The 22,063-nt window shown below is 46.1% G+C and overlaps 1 protein-coding gene across 6 annotated transcripts in view; it reads right to left on the bottom strand.

Moving 5' to 3' along the window:
- LOC141161608 (putative methyltransferase DDB_G0268948) overlaps positions 1 to 22,063 on the bottom strand; it is a 232,737-nt gene that overhangs the window by 127,211 nt on the left and 83,463 nt on the right. For 3 of the 6 annotated variants that reach the window (XM_073646654.1, XM_073646648.1, XM_073646653.1), the window contains exon 2: positions 17,233 to 17,413. The exons of 2 other annotated variants lie outside the window; for them this stretch is intronic. The gene's annotated coding sequence lies outside the window, so the exon portion shown is untranslated. The remainder of the gene's footprint in view (positions 1 to 17,232; positions 17,414 to 22,063) is intronic. One more of the 6 variants, XM_073646649.1, reaches the window with a different exon arrangement.

Genomic DNA, 22,063 nt, shown 5'->3' with positions numbered 1-22,063 from the left:
GGAACCCTTGCCTCCATCTCCCCAGGCAGAGGGTAATGGCTCCCAGAAACCTAAGGAGGACTGGTGCCAGAAACTCCACGTGGGTGCTGACTCCACTCCCTTGCACCAAAAACAAGGAGTCTACCGGGTGGTTCAGAAGTACGAGAGAATCTTTAGTAAGCACTCGCTAGACTTCGGCAGGGTGAAAGGGGTAGAACACCACATCCCCACGGGGAGCCACCCACCAATAAAAGAGAGATACAGACCTGTACCCCCTGCAAATTATCAGAACGCAAAGGGCATGCTGAGAGAAATGAAAGAAGCCGGGGTCATTAGAGACAGCTGTAGCCCCTGGGCAGCCCCCTTGGTTCTGGTAAAAAAGAAAGACGGTACCATGAGAATGTGCGTGAACCATAGACAAATCAATCGTATCACCCATAAAGACGCGTACCCATTACCTAGGATAGAGGAGTCTTTGGCCGCACTAAAATCAGCTAACTTCTTTTCTACTTTGGACCTTACTAGCGGGTACTGGCAGGTTCCTGTGGCAGAGGCTGACAAGGAGAAGACCGCCTTCACCACCCCAATGGGATTGAGTGAATTCAACTGTATGCCATTCGGGCTCTGCAATGCACCCGGGACCTTCCAGAGGCTGATGGAATGCTGTCTAGGGCACCGAAACTTCGAGACGGTCCTACTTTACCTGGACGACGTGATTGTCTATTCGAAGACTTACGAGGACCATCTAAAGCACCTGGCCGAGGTGTTCGAAGCCCTGGAAGGCTATGACCTGAAAGTGAAGCCCTCAAAGTGTCACCTGTTAAAACTGAAGGTACAGTACCTAGGGCACGTGGTGAGTGCTGAGGGAGTAGCCCCCAACCCCGACAAGGTTACAGCAATCAAGAACTGGCCAAGCCCCTCAAACATCAAAGAAGTGAGGCAGTTCCTCGGGTTGGTCGGCTACTACTGAAGGTTCATCCCCGGGTTCACTAAGATGGCAGCCCCTATGCAGGACCTCCTGATTAGTGTTGAGCCACCCCCGTAGTGTTCGGGTTCGGTTCGGTTCGTCGAACACCGGGATGTTCGAGGAACTGTTCGTCGAACTGTTCGTCGAACACCTTAGAACACCGTCGAACACCGTTAAAACCAATGGCAGGCAAACAAAAACACATAGAAACACATAGAAAACACCTGCAAAGGTGTCCAAAAGCTGACAAACTGCTCAGAAGACACTCTCTTTAAAAAAGCCGGCCGGCAAATTCAGCAGCGGCATACACCGGTACCCGACAATTTAGACAAGAAGGAATAGAGCATCACACATAGATTAGATAGATAGAAACATGTCAGTCACACATATAAGAAGCACAGTGACAGTGTTGGTTACTGCACTTGTCATTTAGTGTAAAGGATTTATTAAAAAAAATATTAGTGTTTTCATGCACCGTCTCTTTAAAAAAGCCGGCCGGCAATTCAGCATCTGTACCCGACAATTTAGAACAGAAAGAATAGAGCTTCACACATAGATTAGATAGATAGAAACATGTCAGTCACATATATAATAAGTACAGTGATAGTGTTGCTTACTGTACTTGTCATTTAGTGTAAAGGATTTATTTAAAAAAATAATAGTGTTTTCATGCACTGTCTCTTTAAAAAAGCCGGCCGGCAATTCAGCAGCGGTACCCGACAATTTATAACAGACAGAATAGAGCTTCACACATAGATTAGATAGATAGAAACATGTCAGTCACATATATATGAAGTACAGTGATAGTGTTGGTTACTGTACTTGTCATTTAGTATTAAAATAAAGGATTTATTATTAAAAAAATTGGCGTGGGGTTCCCCTTAATTTTAGGCTCTAGCGGAGGTTAAGCAGACGGCTGGGGCAGATGTTTGAAGCCTGGGAAGGGGGTAATACCCACGGAGCTTCCCAGGCTACTAATATCAGCCCTCAGCTGAATACATAGCCTTTACTAGCTATTAAAATGGGGGACCCCCCCAAAAAAATGACGTGGGGTCCCCCCTAATTTAATAGCTAGCAAAGGCTAGGCAGACAGCTGGGGGCTGATATTAATAGCCCAGGAAGGGAACCATGAATATTGGCCCCCTCCCAGGCTAGAAACACCAGCCGTCAGCCGCCCCAGAAATGGCGCATTCATAGGATGCGCCAATTCTGGCACTTAGCCTCGCTCTTCCACGCTGCCCTGGTGCGGTGGCAGGGGGTAATAGGGTTGGGGTTGATGTCAGCTTATAATGCCAGCTGACATCAAGCCCAGGTTAGTAATGGAGAGGCGTCTATAAGACACCCCCATTACTAACCCCATAGTCAAAGTTAAAAAAAACACAAACACCCAGAATAAAGTCCTTTAATTGAAATAAAGACACAATCCTTTATTGTTCTAAATTAAACCATACTTACCGTCACGCCCATTCCAGCTGAAGCCAACGATCTCCTGCAATAAAAGAAAAATAATAAAGCAACCTCATCCTTACCTTTCCATGGTTCCCACGACAGCTTCAGCTCTGCTACATCGAGATGACTGGCTGGACCGCAGCAGAACGCTGCCATCCAGCCTCTCATCCCGCAGACACTGAGAAGCGCAGGCTTGCTTGCGCTGCTCAGCGTCTCTCTGTGACGACATCCAGATGAGCCGAGTTCATGTCCAATGTACTCGGCTCACCTCATGCACGTCACTGACAGCGTGGGAAAATTCTCACGCTGAAGCGGTGAGTGCAGGAGAATTCTCCCACGCTGTCAGTGACGTGCATAAGGTGAGCTCATGTCCAATGAACTCAGCTCACCTCCTGCACGTCACTGACAGCGTGGGAGAATTCTCCTGCACTCAGCGCTTCAGCGTGAGAATTCTCCCACGCTGAAGCGCTGAGTGCAGGAGAATTTTCCCACGCTGTCAGTGACATGCAGGAGGTGAGCTGAGTTCATTGGACATGAGCTCACCTCATGCACATCACTGACAGCGTGGGAGAATTCTCCTGCACTCAGCACTTCAGCGTGAGAATTTTCCCACGCTGTCAGTGACGTGCATGAGGTGAGCCGAGTTCATTGGACATGACCTCGGCTCATCTGGATGCCGTCACAGCGAGACAGTGAGGAGCGCAAGCAAGCCTGCGCTTCTCAGTGTCTGCGGGATGACAGACTGGATGGCAGCGTTCTGCTGCGGTCCAGCCAGTCATCTCGATGTAGCAGAGCTGAAGCTGTCGTGGGAACCATGGAAAGGTAAGGATGAGGTTGGTTTATTATTTTTCTTTTATTGCAGGAGATCGTTGGCTTCAGCTGGAATGGGTGTGATGATAAGTATGGTTTAATTTAGAACAATAAAGAATTGTGTCTTTATTTCAATTAAAGGACTTTATTCTGGGTGTTGTGTTTTTTTTAAATACTTTACTAGAAATTCATGGCGGTCATGTCTAATACTGGCGTGACCCCATGAATTTTGGGCTTGGGGCCAGCTGATAATACCAAGCTGGCCCTAACCCCTTTATTACCCAGTGAGCCACCGCACCAGGGCCCTGGATGAGTTGGGTACAGCGCCAGAAGATGGCGCTTCTATGAACGCGCCATTTTCCGGGGTGGCTGCGGACTGCAATTTGTAGCGGGGGGGGCCCAGAAAGCTTGGGCCTCCCTGCGCTGCAGATTCCAGCCCCCAGCTGCCTAGTTGTACCTGGCTGGACACAAAAATAGGGCGAAGCCCCACGTACTTTTTTTTTAATTATTTCATGAAATTCATGAAATAATTAAGAAAAAAAGGCCTTCCCTATATTGTTGTGTCCGGCCAGGTACAAATAGGCAGCTGGTGGTTGGGGGCAGCCCGTTCCTGCCTGCTGTACCTGGCTGGACACAAATATAGTGCGAAGCCCCACTTCAATTTTTTTTAATTATTTCATGAAATTCATAAAATAATTAAGAAAAAAAGGGCTTCCCTATATTGTTGTGTCCGGCCAGGTACAAATAGGCAGCTGGTGGATGGGGGCAGCCCGTTCCTGCCTGCTGTACCTGGCTGGACACTAATATAGTGCGAAGCCCCACTTCAATTTTTTTAAATTATTTCAGGAAATTCATGAAATAATTTAAAAAAAATTGACGTGGGGCTTCGCACTATATTTGTGTCCAGCCAGGTACAGCAGGCAGGAACGGGCTGCCCCCAACCACCAGCTGCCTATTTGTACCTGGCCGGACACAACAATATAGGGAAGCCCTTTTTTTCTTAATTATTTCATGAAATAATTTAAAGAAAATTGACGTGGGGCTTCGCCCTGTTTTTGTGTCCAGCCAGGTACAACTAGGCAGCTGGGGGCTGGAATCCGCAGCGCAGGGAGGCCCAAGCTTTCTGGGCCACCCCCGCTGCAAATTGCAGTCCGCAGCCACCCCGGAAAATGGCGCGTTCATAGAAGCGCCATCTTCTGGCGCTGTACCCAACTCATCCAGGGCCCTGATGCGGTGGCTCACTGGGTAATAAAGGGGTTAGGGCCAGCTTGGCATTATCAGCTGGCCCTAAGCCCGAAATTCATGGGGTCACGCCAGTATTAGACATGACCACCATGAATTTCTAGTAAAGTATTTAAAAAAAACACAACACCCAGAAAAAAGTCCTTTAATTGAAATAAACACACAATTCTTTATTGTTCTAAATTAAACCATACTTACCATCACGCCCATTCCAGCTGAAGCCAACGATCTCCTGAAATAAAAGAAAAATAATAAAGCAACATCATCCTTACCTTTCCATGGTTCCCATGACAGCTTCAGCTCTGCTTCATCGAGATGACAGGCTGGACCGCAGCAGAACGCTGCCATCCAGCCTGTCATCCCGCAGACACTGAGAAGCGCAGGCTTGCTTGCGCTCCACAGTGTCTCTCTGTGAGGGCATCCAGATAAGCCGAGTTATTGTCCAATGAACTCGGCTCACCTCATGCACGTCACTGACAGCGTGGGAAAATTCTCCTGCACTCAGCGCTTCAGCGTGGGAGAATTCTCACACTGAAGCGCTGAGTGCAGGAGAATTCTCCCACGCTGTCAGTGACGTGCAGGAGGTGAGCTGAGTTCATTGGACATGAGCTCACCTTATGCACGTCACTGACAGCGTGGGAAAATTCTCCTGCACTCAGCGCTTCAGCGGGAGAATTCTCCCGCTGAAGCGCTGAGTGCAGGAGAATTCTCCCACGCTGTCAGTGACGTGCAGGAGGTGAGCTGAGTTCATTGGACATGAACTCGGCTCATCTGGATGTCGTCACAGAGAGACGCTGAGCAGCGCAAGCAAGCCTGCGCTTCTCAGTGTCTGCGGGATGAGAGGCTGGATGGCAGCGTTCTGCTGCGGTCCAGCCTGTCATCTCGATGTAGCAGAGCTGAAGCTGTCGTGGGAACCATGGAAAGGTAAGGATGAGGTTGGTTTATTATTTTTCTTTTATTGCAGGAGATCGTTGGCTTCAGCTGGAATGGGCGTGATGGTAAGTATGGTTTAATTTAGAACAATAAAGGACTGTGTCTTTATTTCAATTAAAGGACTTTATTCTGGGTGTTTGTGTTTTTTTTAACTTTGACTATGGGGTTAGTAATGGGGGTGTCTTATAGACGCCTCTCCATTACTAACCTGGGCTTGATGTCAGCTGGCATTATAAGCTGACATCAACCCCAACCCTATTACCCCCTGCCACCGCACCAGGGCAGCGTGGAAGAGCGAGGCTAAGTGCCAGAATTGGCGCATCCTATGGATGCGCCATTTCTGGGGCGGCTGACGGCTGGTGTTTCTAGCCTGGGAGGGGGCCAATATTCATGGCTCCCTTCCTGGGCTATTAATATCAGCCCCCAGCTGTCTGCCTAGCCTTTGCTAGCTATTAAATTAGGGGGGACCCCACGTCATTTTTTGTGGAGGGTCCCCCATTTTAATAGCTAGTAAAGGCTATGTATTCAGCTGGGGGCTGATATTAGTAGCCTGGGAAGCTCCGTGGGTATTACCCCCTTCCCAGGCTTCAAACATCTGCCCCAGCCGTCTGCTTAACCTCCGCTAGAGCCTAAAATTAAGGGGAACCCCACGCCAATTTTTTTAATAATAAATCCTTTATTTTAATACTAAATGACAAGTACAGTAACCAACACTATCACTGTACTTCATATATATGTGACTGACATGTTTCTATCTATCTAATCTATGTGTGAAGCTCTATTCTGTCTGTTATAAATTGTCGGGTACCGCTGCTGAATTGCCGGCCGACTTTTTTAAAGAGACAGTGCATGAAAACACTATTATTTTTTTTGATAAATCCTTTACGCTAAATGACAAGTACAGTAAGCAACACTGTCACTGTACTTCGTATATATGTGGCTGACATGTTTATATCTATCTAATCTATGTGTGATGCTCTATTCTTTCTGTTCTATATTGTCGGGTACCGGTGTATGCCGCTGCTGAATTGCCGGCTTTTCATGTTTCACTGTGAGCACTGTTCCCATCGATTTGGGCAATCACTGTAATGCCACAACCACCATGGCTGTGGCATTACAGTGAGTGGCAGACAATCCCTGCATGATTGGTGCTCTAAATAGCGCCAGACATGCAGGACACGCTTTTGGTGCACGAACAGTTATCGATCACAACCTCGAACAGCCAAATTTTTTGCAAATCGTTCGGGTTCGTCGAACAACTCGAACACCGCCCAAAACAGCTCGAATTTGAGATTGGCGAACAGTTCTAGTCGAACACCGCTCATCTCTACTCCTGATAGGGCAATCCAAGACCAGAAGCCAAAAGCCACCCTTCAAGTGGGACAAGCCGGAAGAGTAGTCCTTCCGCCAGTTGAAGGTGGCCCTCACGGGGTATGAGATCCTGGCCTACCCCGATTATGGCCAGCCTTTTATCCTCCACACAGACGCCAGTAATGTGGGGCTAGGAGCCGTACTGTCCCAAAACCAACAGGGCAGAGAAAGGGTGATCGTGTACGCCAGCCGGAAGCTGAGGCCCACTGAAAGGAACCCGGAGAATTACAGCTCCTTGAAGCTAGAATTCTTGGCAGTGGTGTGGGCCGTCACAGAACGGTTTAAACATTACCTGGCCTCCGCAAAGTTCATTGTGTACACGGACAACAACCCATTGACACACCTGGACAATGCAAGACTTGGTGCCCTAGAACAGCGGTGGATGGACCGGCTATCAAATTATGACTTCACAATCAAATACCGGGCAGGCAGAGCCAACGCAGACACCCTATCAAGAATGCCCCACCTACCTGAAGGAGAAGAAGGCTCGGAAGAGCTGGAGGAAGTAGAGCTCCCTGCGTTGCACCGGTATGGGGCCACTCAGTATTCTCACCAGGTAAGAGACAAAGACCTAACTACCGTCATGTTCAACCCCTTACCCCACCACAGCTGGGCTGAAATGCAAGATAGTGACCCTACAACTCACCTGGTGAAAGACATGTTAACCCAGGCAGACGCTAGCCCTGGCCCGGACGCTCCAGAGTAAGCCAAGCAGTTATGGAAGGAGAAAAGCAGGCTATTCCTCTACGAAGGTAAGCTGTGCAGAAGGCTTGTCAACCACCGGACGCACGAGCTGACCTGGCAGGTAGTGGTCCCGAGACGGGATGCAGCAATGGTCCTGGAGGCCTACCATGACAGAGCGGGACACTTCGGGTGGAAGAAACTGGAGTTCCTACTGAGAGAGCGGTTCTCCTGGATCGGTATGAGAGGGGTCATCGAGAAGTGGTGCAGGGACTGCGGCCCATGTCACCTCAGAAGGAACGACCGTACCAGCCAGAAGACACCCTTGAGGCCCATCGTCACCAGGCAGCCTCTTGAGCTGGTAGCTCTGGACCATGTGAAGTTGGCTCCAAGCCGGTCCAGCTACATCTATGCCCTCACGATTGTGGACCATTACTCCCGGTTCTTGGTGGTGGTCCCGGTTAAAGACTTGACGGCCCAAACGGCGGCCAGAGCCTTCCAACAACACTTCTGCAGTCCACACGGGTATCCGGAACAGGTCTTGACAGATCAAGGTCCAGCGTTTGAGGCGGAAGTCTTCCAGGAGTTCTGCAACCTCTACGGCTGTAGGAAGATTCGGACAACGCCTTACCACCCGCAAACCAACGGGCTGTGTGAGAAAATGAACAATATCGTCATTGATCTCCTCAAGACGTTGCCCCTGGAAGAACGCAGCCTATGGCCGAAGAAGCTGCCAAACCTGATAGACTTGTACAACCATATCCCGGTGAATGCTACAAACTGCACCCCGGCTTACCTGATGCGAGAAAGACCAGGTAAGCTGCCTATGGACCTGGAGATGGGAGTCCTGACACCCGAGGACACCTCCCCAGATGCGGACTGGGATACGGAACGGCGGCTACAGTACAAGAAGGTACAGGAGAGTGTAGAGAGGAGTCTGGCTCAAGCGAGAGAAAAGCAAGAGAGGCTCTTCAACCAACACGCCCCTGCTGGTCCCCTGGAACCTGGAGAGCAGGTCCTGAAGCGGAAGAGAAGGCTTCACAAGCAAGATGACCAGTGGGAGAGCGATCCGTACACAATACTGCCGTCCAACCACAACAACCCGAAGGTATGTGTAATTACCAAGGATGGAGGAGAAACTACTAGCACTGTCTCCAGAGGCCACCTAAAACGGTGCCCCGAGCAACTACAGAGTCCAAGTGAAGATCAAGATGACCTTGAACCCTGGACTCGGATAAACGATGCCATAGTGGTACCCGTCCTACACTTCCTTCAACCTACCCAGCAGGAGCCTACAGGAGAGCAGGAAGAACAAGAAGAACAAGCAGCCCCGGAGGCAGAAGAACCCATGCCAGCAGCCCAGGAGAGTCAACCCTCTGCTGACAGTGAGCCTGCCATGACTGCGGTAAACCAAATGACCCGTAGACAGCTGCCTGCCCTGCCTGTAAACCCAGCTAGTAGCTGTACCCTAATTGCTAGTGGGGAAAGCCAGGTTAGACCACCACCAGACAGTGGGTTACGCAGGTCAACCCGGAGCACTAGGGTCAAATACCAGCTCGCTGGAAGATCTAAATGCACAGTGTATATATTTAATGTTTTATGTTTGTACCCTGGTTATTAATAATGTTTTTCCAGTTTCCCTAGATACAATGGACTGTGAATAACCGGAACTACCATGTAGATAGTTGCACCTGGTGCCCTCTTTCGAAGATGACCACGGAAGAAAAACCTGTCCGGCCTGGCCCTCTTGTGGTCCAAAGTAGGTAGCTCAGCCTTGCCGCCACGCCCAAGGCCAGGAACTTGGGGTTTATATGGACAGGTCCCCACACTGTGGAAAACTTCACCTTGTTGGGTGATATGGACACCCGGTCACGGAAGAGCCGTGACCTTAAGGACAAAATGTACTTGTATATATGTTATGTTGTTATTTATACCCTATATTTGTGTTTCCTGTTTAGTCCCGGAGTACTAAATTTTACTAGGGGGGAATGTGTCACCCCAGGCCTGGATGCCACAAATATTAAAGGCTGTGTCTGAGAGCAGGAGGGAGGTTCCTTGGTCAGGGACAATTAGCATACAGCACCTCCTGTCCCAGGCCAGTAGGGGGAGCTGGCTGCCCCTATAAAAGCTGGTACTGGGGGCAGGGTTAGAGAGAACTGGACGACCTAGCTCAGGACTGAGACTAGTCCCAGAGAAGGAGGGACAGTTCAGCTGTAGCCAAGGAGTCCGTGAGGCAGTGGAGAAGCCGCGAGCCAGGGACAGAGGCGACGAGAGCCGGTCCTGGCTGAGAGAACTACACTACCGGACATTGGGGTCCGAGGCTGTCAGGGTTGCAAGCCCAGCAGCAGAGAACCAACCCGCGAGGGATTTCAGGTCCCTTGGCCTAAGAAGCCTGGAGGCTCCGCCACACAGAGGGACCAGTACAGCACGGAGAAGCAAAAGGTACCTAAGGCCCGAGTCGCAAGCCATACAGGCAAAGTACACAGCCGGCTCAGGGACGTGGGCTATTACACCATGAAAAGGGGGATAGTCAGCAAGGGCAGAGAGAGAACTGTAGGCCTTCACACTCACCCTGACCAGTGGGGCTCGCCCGAATGCTCTCAGACACCCAGGCCCATTCCTACCCGGTACTCCTGTTGGGTCAGTAGTAATACCTACAATAAAGACCCTGGACTGTTTGAAGCGGACTCTGAACTCTTATTAGTGCAGGCCGCAGTATCACCCCCAGCATTCACATACGCTACCCTGAGGCTACACTCTACCCGTGGGGAGTTATCCGACCCCTGTGCTGCACACCAACATCAGCCTCAGCGGTCTGCCTTGCAGCGGCAGTCATCCCTGACCGCAATCCACGGGTGGCGTAGTCGGACATTCAAAACACTGACAAATAGACTGCCACAATTTGGTCTGACCACCCTGAGCCATGGGATCGGGTTGCCACTACTACCCCCATCATTGCATAGAAGCCCGGTTCCGGGTGCCCCACGGCCCAGGGGGCGAGTCATGTTTGTATTGGTTTAAAAGGAAGTGAACAGGTGTGTCACTTACTTTGGACCCATTGAAGCGCCGGAAGGCAGCGAAACGGCCGTTGTCCCTTTTTTCCTCTCTCCCGCATACCCTTCGGGGTCTCAGTCCAATGCTGCACGCTGAAATGCTTCGCACACAAAAATAAAGGAACGTTTTAAAGAAGACTGGGTGAGTGCTGCCTTTCCTTCTATTCTTGCTTGTGATTGAAATATTTCTTGGATGTGCACCACCGTTTAAGTCTTGAAGCACAGTCTGAATTATGCCCTGGTGATTGATCCTTTGAAAAAACAGCGTGGTGCCAGAATGTTTCTTTTGCATTTGAACTGACTGACCTTGGACTTTGAAACAGGCACACCCTGTATTGTTAAAGAGCATATTCTAAAGGTAAAATCCTTAATGCTTTTTTTTCACCATGGACTCAGAAACTTCTTTCGTTTCTAGTGGTTTGTCAGCTGGACGTGAGAATGCGGGGGAGTTTTTTTGCTGAATGCAATAATAAAGATGAATTAGAGATTATTGGCAGTAAATCTCTAGAATCAAAGATGACTTCTCTAGCGGAAAAGGAAATAAGACTGTTTTGGACAGTTAAATCCCTAAAATCTTATATTGACTCAGACAGAGTTCCACGAGGACTCCGAGTCTATAAGGAGATTTCCCAGTTTAAAGAAGATGAAACCTTCCAGAGAGAATGGGAAAAGGCACATCTGAACTGTTCCCTAGAATTGCTAAAACTAATTTTGGCCAGAAATGAGCAAGAACTAATTAATATCACCACACTTTTAGATAAAGCTAAATCAGAACTTGCTTCTAGATTTATGGAAAACCAAATGAAAACCTTTCTGACCAAACTTGATAAGAAATTAGTTCCCCTGCAAGCAGACATAAAACAGAGGAAAAAACAAAAATTCCTCAGAGATAAAAAGGACTATGAAGCGAATATGGTATTTAAATGGAATAAAAATTTGCAAAACACAAATAAGAAGACGTTCAGAACACGCAGATTTTTTAATATCAATTTCAGGAAGAAGAGAAGAATGTATTATGATGGTTGGACCACTGACTCAGATTCAAGTGGGATTGAGGAAAATCATCGGATGGAATGTATGGATATAGCACAATTAGAATCTGGTTCAAAAAGCTTCAATCCCCCTCCAAGCGGATCCGGAGAGGAGGGAAACATTGGAAAAGGAGGAAGAAACATGTCAGTAGGTGGCACGGAACGCAAGCAAGTTTCCTGGAGGAAATAACAGACACAAATATTGTGAATAATGAAATCATTAATTTAAGAGACCGGACACTATCTTCTGATCATCTGAACATACTAAAAAAGGGTTTTAATTTTTGAATCCCTGAACAGTTCGATTTAACAGACTTTAAAATAGATCTTTATAAATCCACGCGAAAAATGCATTTGCACAAATTGTTTATAAATAAAGATCACAGCACAATAATCCCCGCTATAGGTGAAATTCCCACCACTATTGATAAATTTGGATTTAGTACGTTAGCTCAAGATCACATACCACGAGAGGAAGTAGAGTTGCTACTTAGTCTGAACGATCCCGCTTCCACAAATAATAAAAGCCCTGCATCTGCACAATACACACCATTCACAGGTGGTATCAAATCCACCTTTGTCCCACCAGTGAATCCAGGCAACGTGATTGATCTGTTCCAAGAGAAAGTTATTACAGATGTACAAGCATTGATCTATAAAAAAACCGGTAGACAATTTAACCATAAGAGAGAAAGAGGCTATAAAAGAATTAAGAAACTGGAATGATGTGATATTCCGTAAAGCAGATAAAGGGGGAAATATAGTTCTACTAAAAAAATCAGATTATTTAAGGGAGGCTCTGAGACAGTTATCAGATGAAAATACTTATAAAAAATTGTCAGGGGACCCACCGCACAAATATAAAGAGCAGTTACGTTCATTATTGAGGAGGGCTATTGATAATGGTACTTTATCAAAAAAAGCTGATAAACTATTACCAGACTTTCCATGCAAACCGCATTGGTACTATTTGCCTAAAGTCCATAAAAATTCACATAAGCCCCCGGGACGCCCGATAATCTCGGGGATAGGCTCCCTCACAGAACCTCTATTAAAATATATAGATTGGTTATTGAAACCATTATTAAAAGAGATACCTTCATATGTAAAAGATACAGGAGATTTTTTAAACATCTTGCAGGAGATTGAATGGCAAGACGATTGGTCGTTAGCATCCCTTGACGTTGAAAGCCAGTACACGCGCATCCCTCAGCATGCGGGTGTACAGGCGATTGGTATAATCCTGGAAAAAGCTGGCAATGAAACGAGTTATATAGATTTTGTAAAAAACAGCCTCTCATTTATACTCATCCATAATGCTTTCAAATTTGGGAATGAATGGTATACACAAACAACAGGCACTGCAATGGGTACGCCCGTCGCTTGTACCTTCGGTAACTTATTTTTAGCTGTCTTGGAAGAAACATTTATTCTGAGTGGTGTTAATCCTTACCTGAGATATATTAAGGCATACCACAGATATGTGGATGACATTTTCTTGGTATGGGCTTGGACAAGAGTGCAATTTGAAGAATTTGTGACTCTTCTTAATTCAGAGAATTTAGAAAATATGAGGTTCACCTCTACTTTCGGAGGTCATGTGTTAAATATTTTAGACGTGCATGTATCCATTCAGGAAGGTACTATTGTGACAGAATCGTTTCGGAAAGACACTGCCACTAATATGTTATTACATTTTAATAGTTATCATCCGTATCATGCAAAACGTGGACTGCCTTACAGTCAATTTTTAAGACTTCGAAAAATTAATAACTCTAATAAAAAATTTGAAGAACAATCAGATGACCTGTCAAAAACATTTCTTGATAGAGGTTATCCCATTCAAGAAGTAAATTCAGCTTGCGCTAAAGCCGATAAAAAAACTCAAAAAGAATTATTAAAAGGACAAAAAAGAGTGTCCAAAAAAGAAGATCAAAAATTCATTCTAACTTTCAAATTTAGTCCGATGTCAGATATAATTAAAAAAGCTATTAACAATAATTGGCACCTTCTGGAGAGTGACAAAGATCTGACTGAAAGAGCCAGCAAAAAAACAATTGTTTCCTATAGACGGAGCTGCAATCAGGGAGACATCCTGGTGCACAACAGATTCCAAGAGGATTCTGTTAACTGGTTAGAAAGTGGTACTCCAAAGGGGAACTTTAAGTGTGGGCATTGCTCCTTTTGTAAATTACATAGAATCGATAAATCTTTTAGAATAGGACCTTTAACACACACAGTCAAGGATTTTATTTCTTGTAGAACGAATTATGTAGTTTACATAATTACATGTCCCTGCCAGTTTTATTATATTGGCAAAACTATCAGACCTTTATTTATTTGGTTCAGGGAACACTATAATTCTATAGTATCAAAGAAAGGTTCCCCTAGATTAATTCAACATATCTCTGAATGCCATAATGCCGACCCGACTGTGTTACGTTTTGCAGGGTTAGAACATGTTAGACTGCCAAGGGAAAGAGGAGACCGCAAAAAAATACTATTGCAACATGAGGCTAGATGGATATTAAATTCTGAAGCCCAGGGCCCATTAGGGTTGAATGAGAAGGTAGATCTGTCAGTTTTCTTATGATACCGCTATTTACTCGTTTGCTTCATGTTATAATGTTTTTTCAGCTTAATGATGGAAAATGTTTTTATGTATATCATTATGTTTTAATTTATTCACACATGTGTTTGTATTGGTTTAAAAGGAAGTGAACAGGTGTGTCACTTACTTTGGACCCGTTGAAGCGCCGGAAGGCAGCAAAACGGCCGTTGTCCCTTTTTTCCTCTCCCCCCGCATATCCTTCGGGGTCTCAGTCCAATGCTGCACGCTGAAATGCTTTGCACACTAAATTACAGGAACGTTTTAAAGAAGACTGGGTGAGTGCTGCCTTTCCTTCTGTTCTTGCATGTGATTAAAGATTTTTCTTTTTTTTCATGACTATAAAAATTGTACATTCACATTCAAGGCATCAAAACTATGACATTCTAGGTTCTTCAAAGTAGCCACCTTTTGCTTTGATGACTGCTTTGCACACTCTTGGCATTCTCTTGATGAGCTTCAAGAGGTAGAAACCGGAAATGGTTTTCACTTCACAGGTGTGCCCTGTCAGGTTTAATAAGTGGGATTTCTTGCCTTATAAATGGGGTTAGGACCATCAGTTGTGTTGTGCAGAAGTCTGGTGGATACACAGCTGATAGTCCTACTGAATACACTGTTAGAATTTGTATTATGGCAATAAAAAAGCAGCTAAGTAAAGAAAAACGAGTGGCCATCATTACTTTAAGAAATGAAGGTCAGTCAGTCCGAAAAATTGGGCAAACTTTGAATGTGTCCCCATGTGCAGTTGCAAAAACCATCAAGCGCTACAAAGAAAGTGTCTCACAAGAGGACCGCCCCAGGAAAGAAAGACCAAGAGTCACCTCTGCTTCTGAGGATAAGTTTATCCGAGTCACCAGCCTCAGAAATTGCAGGTTAACAGCAGCTCAGATTAGAGACCAGGTCAATGCCACACAGAGTTCTATAAGCAGACATATATCTACAACAACTGTTAAGAGGAGACTTTGTGCGGCAGGTCTTCATGGTAAAATAGCTGCTAGGAAACCACTGCTAAGGACAGGCAACAAGCAGAAGAGACTTGTTTGGGCTAAAGAACACAAGGAATGGACATTAGACCAGTGGAAATCTGTGCTTTGGTCTGATGAGTCCAAATTTGATATCTTTTATTCCAACCACCGTGTCTTTGTGCGACGCAGAAAAGGTGAACAGATGGACTCTACATGCCTGGTTCCCACCGTGAAGCATGGAGGAGGAGGTGTGATTGTGTGGGGGTGCTTTGCTGGTGACACTGTTGGAGATTTATTCAAAATTGAAGGCATACTGGACCAGCATGGCTACCACAGCATCTTGCAGCGGCATGCTATTCCATCCGGTTTGCGTTTAGTTGGACCATCATTTATTTTTCAACAGGACAATGACCCCAAACACACCTCCAGGCTGTGTAAGGGCTATTTGACCAAAAAGGAGAGTGATGGGGTGCTACGCCAGATGACCTGGCCTCCACAGTCACCAGACCTGAACCCAATCGAGATGGTTTGGGGTATGCTGGACCGCAGAGTGAAGGCAAAAGGGCCAACAAATGCTAAGCATCTCTGGGAACTCCTTCAAGATTGTTGGAAGACCATTTCCGGTGACTACCTCTTGAAGCTCATCAAGAGAATGCCAAGAGTGTGCAAAGCAGTCATCAAAGCAAAAGGTGGCTACTTTGAAGAACCTAGAATATAAGACATATTTTCAGTTGTTTCACACTTTTCTGTTAAGTATATAATTCCACCTGTGTTAATTCATAGTTTTGATACCTTCAGTGTGAATGTACAATTTTCAAAGTCATGAAAATACAGAAAAATCTTTAAATGAGAAGGTGTGTCCAAACTTTTGGTCTGTACTGTATATATTAAATTAACAAATAGGACAAAATAACTGAAAAATTCAGTGTGCATAACTGTTCACCCCCTTTATGTCAGTACATTGTAGAGCCTCCTTTTGCAGCAAATACAGCTGCAAGTCACTTTGGATAAGTTTGTATGAACTTTCCACATCTAGCCATTGGGATTTTTGCCAATTCCTCAAGGCAAAACTGCACCAGCTCCTTCAAGCCAACATTATGTTTCACTGTAGGGATGGTGTTTTTGGGGTGATGAGCTGTGTTGGTTTGGCACCAGACATAGCGCTTATCTTGGCGGCTCATGGGCAGCGTTCATAGGAGATAGTGATTTTTGCTATACATATCACAGACGATCGAACGATCGCAGGTTCAAGTCTCCTAAGGGGACTATTAATTACACAAAAATTCAAATCTCCCCCATTTTGACCCCTTAAAAATAAAACAAATAAAAAAATGAAAACTACACACATGTGGTATCACCGCTATCAGAAATATTCAATCTATCAAAATATTGAATCGTAAATCTTTATGAGAAAAAAACTCAAAATGCCAGAATTATGTTTTTTTGGTCACCGCAACATTGCAATAAAATAAAAGGCGATCGAAATATCGTATCTACCCCAAAATGGTATCAATAAATATGTCAGCGCAGGGCGCAATAAATAAGCCTTCACATAGGCCCAGATCCTGAAAAATGAAAACGTTATGGCTCTCGGAAAATGGAGATAAAAAACAAAAATTTTTATTTTTTTACATATTTCTGAATTTTTTTTCATCACTTAAATATAAAAAAAAACTATACATGTTTAGTATCTGCGTAATTGTACTGACCTGGGGAATCATATTGCCAGGTCAGTTTTACAATATATTGAACATGGCATATACAAAACCCAAAAACCATTGTGGAATTGCACTTTTTTTGCAATTTCACAGCACATGTAATTTTTTTACAGTTTTCCAGTACACTATGTGGGAGAATAAATAATGTAATTCAAAAGTACAATTTGTTCTACAAAAAACAAGCCCTTATATAGCTATATGGCTGGAAAAGTAAAAAAAGATATGGCTCTTGGAAGAAGGGGAGGAAAAAACGAAATATGGAAAATCGCCCAGGAATGAGGGGGTTAAGTGAAGCCCTTCACAGCAGTGCCAGTATCTCATGTAGCCCTTTGGGAACATTAATTGCCCACCCCTGTTCTAATGGATATATATTAATTATTTTGCCTTAAGCACACAGTCCTCAGATATAGACCAAATTAATATACCTTTATGCAATAGAACCTCAGTTGTTCTTATCTTGAATAAGAGTTGATGGGACTTGTTTTTCCAAGCTGGATACGTTTCTCTGTCACAATATTCAGTACTTGCTTGTATTTGAGTCTGAGCACAGATAACAGGACATGGAAGGCGGAATATTAATGACGCAGAGAACTTCAGGGACACACCCTGCAGAAAAGGTCATGCAATAAAACAAATGGTTGGCAGAAATATTTTAGACACCTTGTCACTGATGGAAACAGTTTACCTGTACTATACAGAATCCAGAGCTATAACAAGGGCTTGAGACTTGCAAGAGTCGGAGACAGTGCAGGAGATCACCACCACAGAACTTAAGGATACAGAAGATCAGATCAGCACTTGGTAGTTAAAGGGGTTTTCCCATGAACAAAGTACATATTAATCAATAGATTTTGGAATAATAATAAATTACACAATTAGAGTTTAAAAAAATGTTCCTGTGCTGAGATAATCTTATAAATGTATTCCTCCTATATACTGTGTAATGGCCATGTCCAACTATGCAGGAACATGGTCAGCAGATACTACATCTCCTGGCTAGGGGAGGAAACATCAGTGAATATACTGACCACCCTGCAGATGCTCACAGTTACTTCTTTCTGTGAGGTAACACAATTCCCTGTCTGTTTTATCACAGGAGTGACTGTTCTGCAGATCACCAGTCCTGTGAGGTCATCATAAATAAAATAAATGACATACAAGTTCAGCGGCCACCGAAGATTGTACGTAAGGTTTGGCTGCAACATTATATTTGGCAGCCATTTAAATTGTATTTTGTGTTAGACTTTTCTGTTATTTGTTCTGCTTAATAGCTGAAATTGCAGGCTCCTCTTTTTTTACCACTTCGCATCATTTTAGCTAACACAGGAGTGAGTGTTTCTGCTGGTCACTTTATGTGATTGCAGGCTTCTTAATCCTCAGTGTGCACATTGCACGTTGTCAGGATTCTCCAGTGCCGATGGCAAGTGTGGGCCATCATGTGACTGCTAGTATTCAATTTATATATTTCCAGTCACATTCTGACTTGACCTGCGTGGCTTCACTTAATACAAGAGAAGAGGAGCAGAATGGTGCTGTATCCCAGAGAAAGCGGCAGTATGTGAGTATATTATTACACACACTACACTCAGGGGTGGATTAAGAGTAGCCAGGGCCCCGGGCAGTTTAGAAGGCGTGGGCCCCCCCATGTACTCAATATAACATGTGACATGTCACTTGATCCCTTTTTGAGTGATCATGTGATAGATCATGTGAGTAACATACAGGTGCTCTGGTGCACATTTGTAGATGGAAAAAGATAGAGATAGTGGAGCGCGTACCACACCGTGCAGATTCTTCCTTTGTGTACAGCACTATGCAAAACATAGCGCTATACAAATTAGAGCAGGGGTGGGGGATTCATTTTCCCAAGGGGTCACATGAGAGACCGTGACTGTTGTGGAAGCCGAACCAATAGGTTGAAATTAATTCTACTCAATATTAATATTAACATATTAATTATAATTATGTTTTTACATTAATTGTATGACTTAATATTGAGTGCAATTAAGTATGCTGACATCCCTTATATACAATATGAACCCCCATATAGCCTCCTACATACAGTATGAGCCCTCATATAGCTCCCTATATACAGTATGAGCCCCCATATAGCCTCCTAAATACAATATGAGCCTTCGCATAGTCTCCTATATACAGCATGAGACCCCGGATAGCCTCCTAGATACAGTATGAACCACCGCATAGCCTCCTAGATACAGTATGAGCCCCCGCATAGCCTCCAAGATACAGTATGAGCCCCCACATAGCCTCCTAGATACAGTATGAGCACTCGCATAGTCTCCTAGATACAGTATGAGACCGCGCATAGCCTTCTAGATACAGTATGAGCTCCCATAGCCTCCTAGATACAGTATGAGCCCCCGCAAGGCCTCCTAGATACAGTATGAGCCCCCAAATAGCCTCCTAGATTCAGTATGAGCCCCCACATAGTTCCCTAGATACAGTACACACACGCAGTCTTATACACACACATGCAATCAGACACCAGCAGGCACGCACATGCAGTCACACACATACATACACACACACATGCAGTCACACATATGTGGCACCCCAGGGGTCTGGTTACCACAGTAATAGCAATATTACGTCTGAGAGCAGGTGGGAGGTCTCCTGGTCAGGAACCCTAAGCATGCAACACTTCCTGCCCAGTCCTGGGAGGGGAAGAACTTCCCCTATATAAACTGGGGCTGAGGCGGGGTTAGAGGAGAAGAAGAGGAGTCCCAGACAGAGACACAGTCTGGTCTGGAGTGGAGCAGATACAGGGAGAGCAAGATCAGGAGCTATGTGGGAGCAGTGATAAAAGGGGTCAGAGACTGGAAGCTATAGAGCTCGTCCTGACTGAAGAGATCTCACCGGACACGGAGTCCGAGGCAGTGGGGACTGATCCATACCCAGCAGCAGAAACCGACCGGCAGGGGATTTCAGGTCCTCTGGCCAAGAAACCCGAAGGCACGGTCACACGCAAGGGACCAGCACCGCCGTTGTGGAGCGGAGGCTACCAGAAGGCCCCGAGTCACCGGCCATACGGGTGAGCACCACACGGTACACTCAGGGACGTGGGCTACTTTTACCCGCTTCTAGCAAGGTAGCCAGGGAGAGTACAATAAGTTGGGGAGGCCTACAACTCCGCCTGGCCGGGGGAGATCCTATCTGCTCACGGACTGACCAGGCCCCGATCGCTAGCCAGTACTCCCGGGAGGGTCTACCTTTGCCACCAGTAAAGACCCTGAACTACACCGCACCGTCTCTGAGTGGTTCCTGGTGCCTGCGTGCAATTCTGCTATCCCCATCATCCACGTCCGCTGCCCTGAGGCCATACCCCTCCCGTTGGGGGTTATACTATCCACGCTGCACAACTGTACCACCGGCCTCAGCGGTCTGCCCTGCAGCGGCGGCTTCATAACCGCATTCAACGGGTGGCGTAGTCGAACACTATAACATCTTCTACTAAATTCTGCCACTTGGTTTGACACCCTGGGCACGGACCGGATCGTCGCCACGAGGACTACTACCCCTATCAGATCCGGCTCCGGGTAGTCCCCGCGTGCGCAACGCTACACAACAGAGGCCCAGGGGGCGCGTCACATACATGCAGTCAGACACCAGCAGGCATTCACACATGTAGTCAAACACAAACAAATGCAGTCACACACTCACACATGCAGTCACACACGTAGTCATGCGCACACACAGTCATGCACATGCAGTCGCACACACAGTCATGTATACACATGCAGACTTGCACATATATGGGTCGCAGAAATGTGCACACACAAACATATACAGACATATAAAAAAGACACATACAGAAAAAATCCAATAAAAATACGGCCTATATTGCTGCACTTCCAACTTAAGCACATTCCGAAAAAATCAGAAAGCTGAAACAGCTCTTAAGTGGTGTTGAGCGAGCACTAAAATGCTCGGGTGCTGGAAGCTCGGGCCGAGCTCACCGTGATACTCGGGTGCTCGACCCGAGCAACGAGCCCAATGTTAGTCTATGGGAGACCCGAGCATTTTTGCGGCGGCACCTCCGGCAGTCTGTAGAAAGCCTAAAAAGTGCCCAAAACGATAGTGACAGTGTTCAAAAGACATGGGGATAGCATGGGGATCGCCCCAGGAAGCATTTCTGACCCCCAGGTCACTGCTGTCAACAGCGTGGTCAGAGGTATTAAACCATTTTTACGGGCTCACAATAAAACGTTAAAAAACGAAACTGAAACGGTTTTCCTGTGAAATATGTTAAGGAACTTCCTTTCCAGGGTAAAGACTTCTGTATAAGGTAAAATAAATAACCAAAAACAAAAATACTCCTCCACACCTTGGGCTATGTTCACAAGTAGCATTTGTTATGCGTTTTTGCACTTTTGTATTGCTTTCAACCGTGACAAATGCATTCACCGGGAAATGTCATTTTGACATTTTACAATCTTATCTGGCCATGTGCTGTGTGACACATACATACAGTACTGAAAAGACATGGGAACAGCATGGGGAAGACCCCTGGAAGCATCTCTGACACCCAGGTCACTGCCTAAAAGTGTGCCCATAAGAAGTGATCCTTGCCGCATCAGAAGATGCAGACTTGCAACTATCCCCGTGCAAGTCCTTGTCCCAGGGTAGTGTTCAATTGTACCTCCCCCATTCCTTGCAATGCAAGCGCAAGTATGCAGCCTGCCACCCATCCACCCTCAGGCTGCAATACCATACTGCTAGCTTTCACTTGAAATGGGGCCTTTTAGTTTGGACGAGGCCGAAGCTGACCATTACCTCATGGCAGCGAGGAATCCATACTCAGTCCCCAGCCACCCGGCGGCCAGGTGTCCGCGCTCGGTCCCCAGACACCAGGGGGCGGCCAGGTGTCCACACTCGGTCCCCAGCCGCCCGGGGGCGGCCGGGTGTCCATAAACGGTCCCCAGCCGCCCCTATTTCTCCTGTCAACTTCCCCCACACTTTTCTTAGCCTGGCCTGCTTTAGGGCAGCATTGGACGAGCCCACCAGAGAACCAGACTCCTCCGGTGGGCCCTGGCTTCTCCATCAGGTGAGGAGCATGATGATGATGATAGAAGTTGGCATCTGCTTTGTTTTCTTGGAATGCAAGCGCATGTATGTAGTAGGGTCTAGGCCTGAGGTGGTCAGCGTTTTGGCGCATATCCTACCTCCTCCCAGGATTGCTGGATGTTTTCCTGCTACTATCCCTGTTCTATGACTCCCGTTAAAACAAAGCTTCAG

This window comes from Phyllobates terribilis, unplaced genomic scaffold, assembly GCF_046119375.1.
Source record: "Phyllobates terribilis strain yellow unplaced genomic scaffold, ASM4611937v1 Scaffold_9__5_contigs__length_417890890, whole genome shotgun sequence".
NCBI lineage: Eukaryota > Metazoa > Chordata > Amphibia > Anura > Dendrobatidae > Phyllobates > Phyllobates terribilis.
The sequence above is the reverse complement of the archived record's forward strand: the minus strand, read 5'-3'. Positions and strand labels throughout refer to the sequence as shown.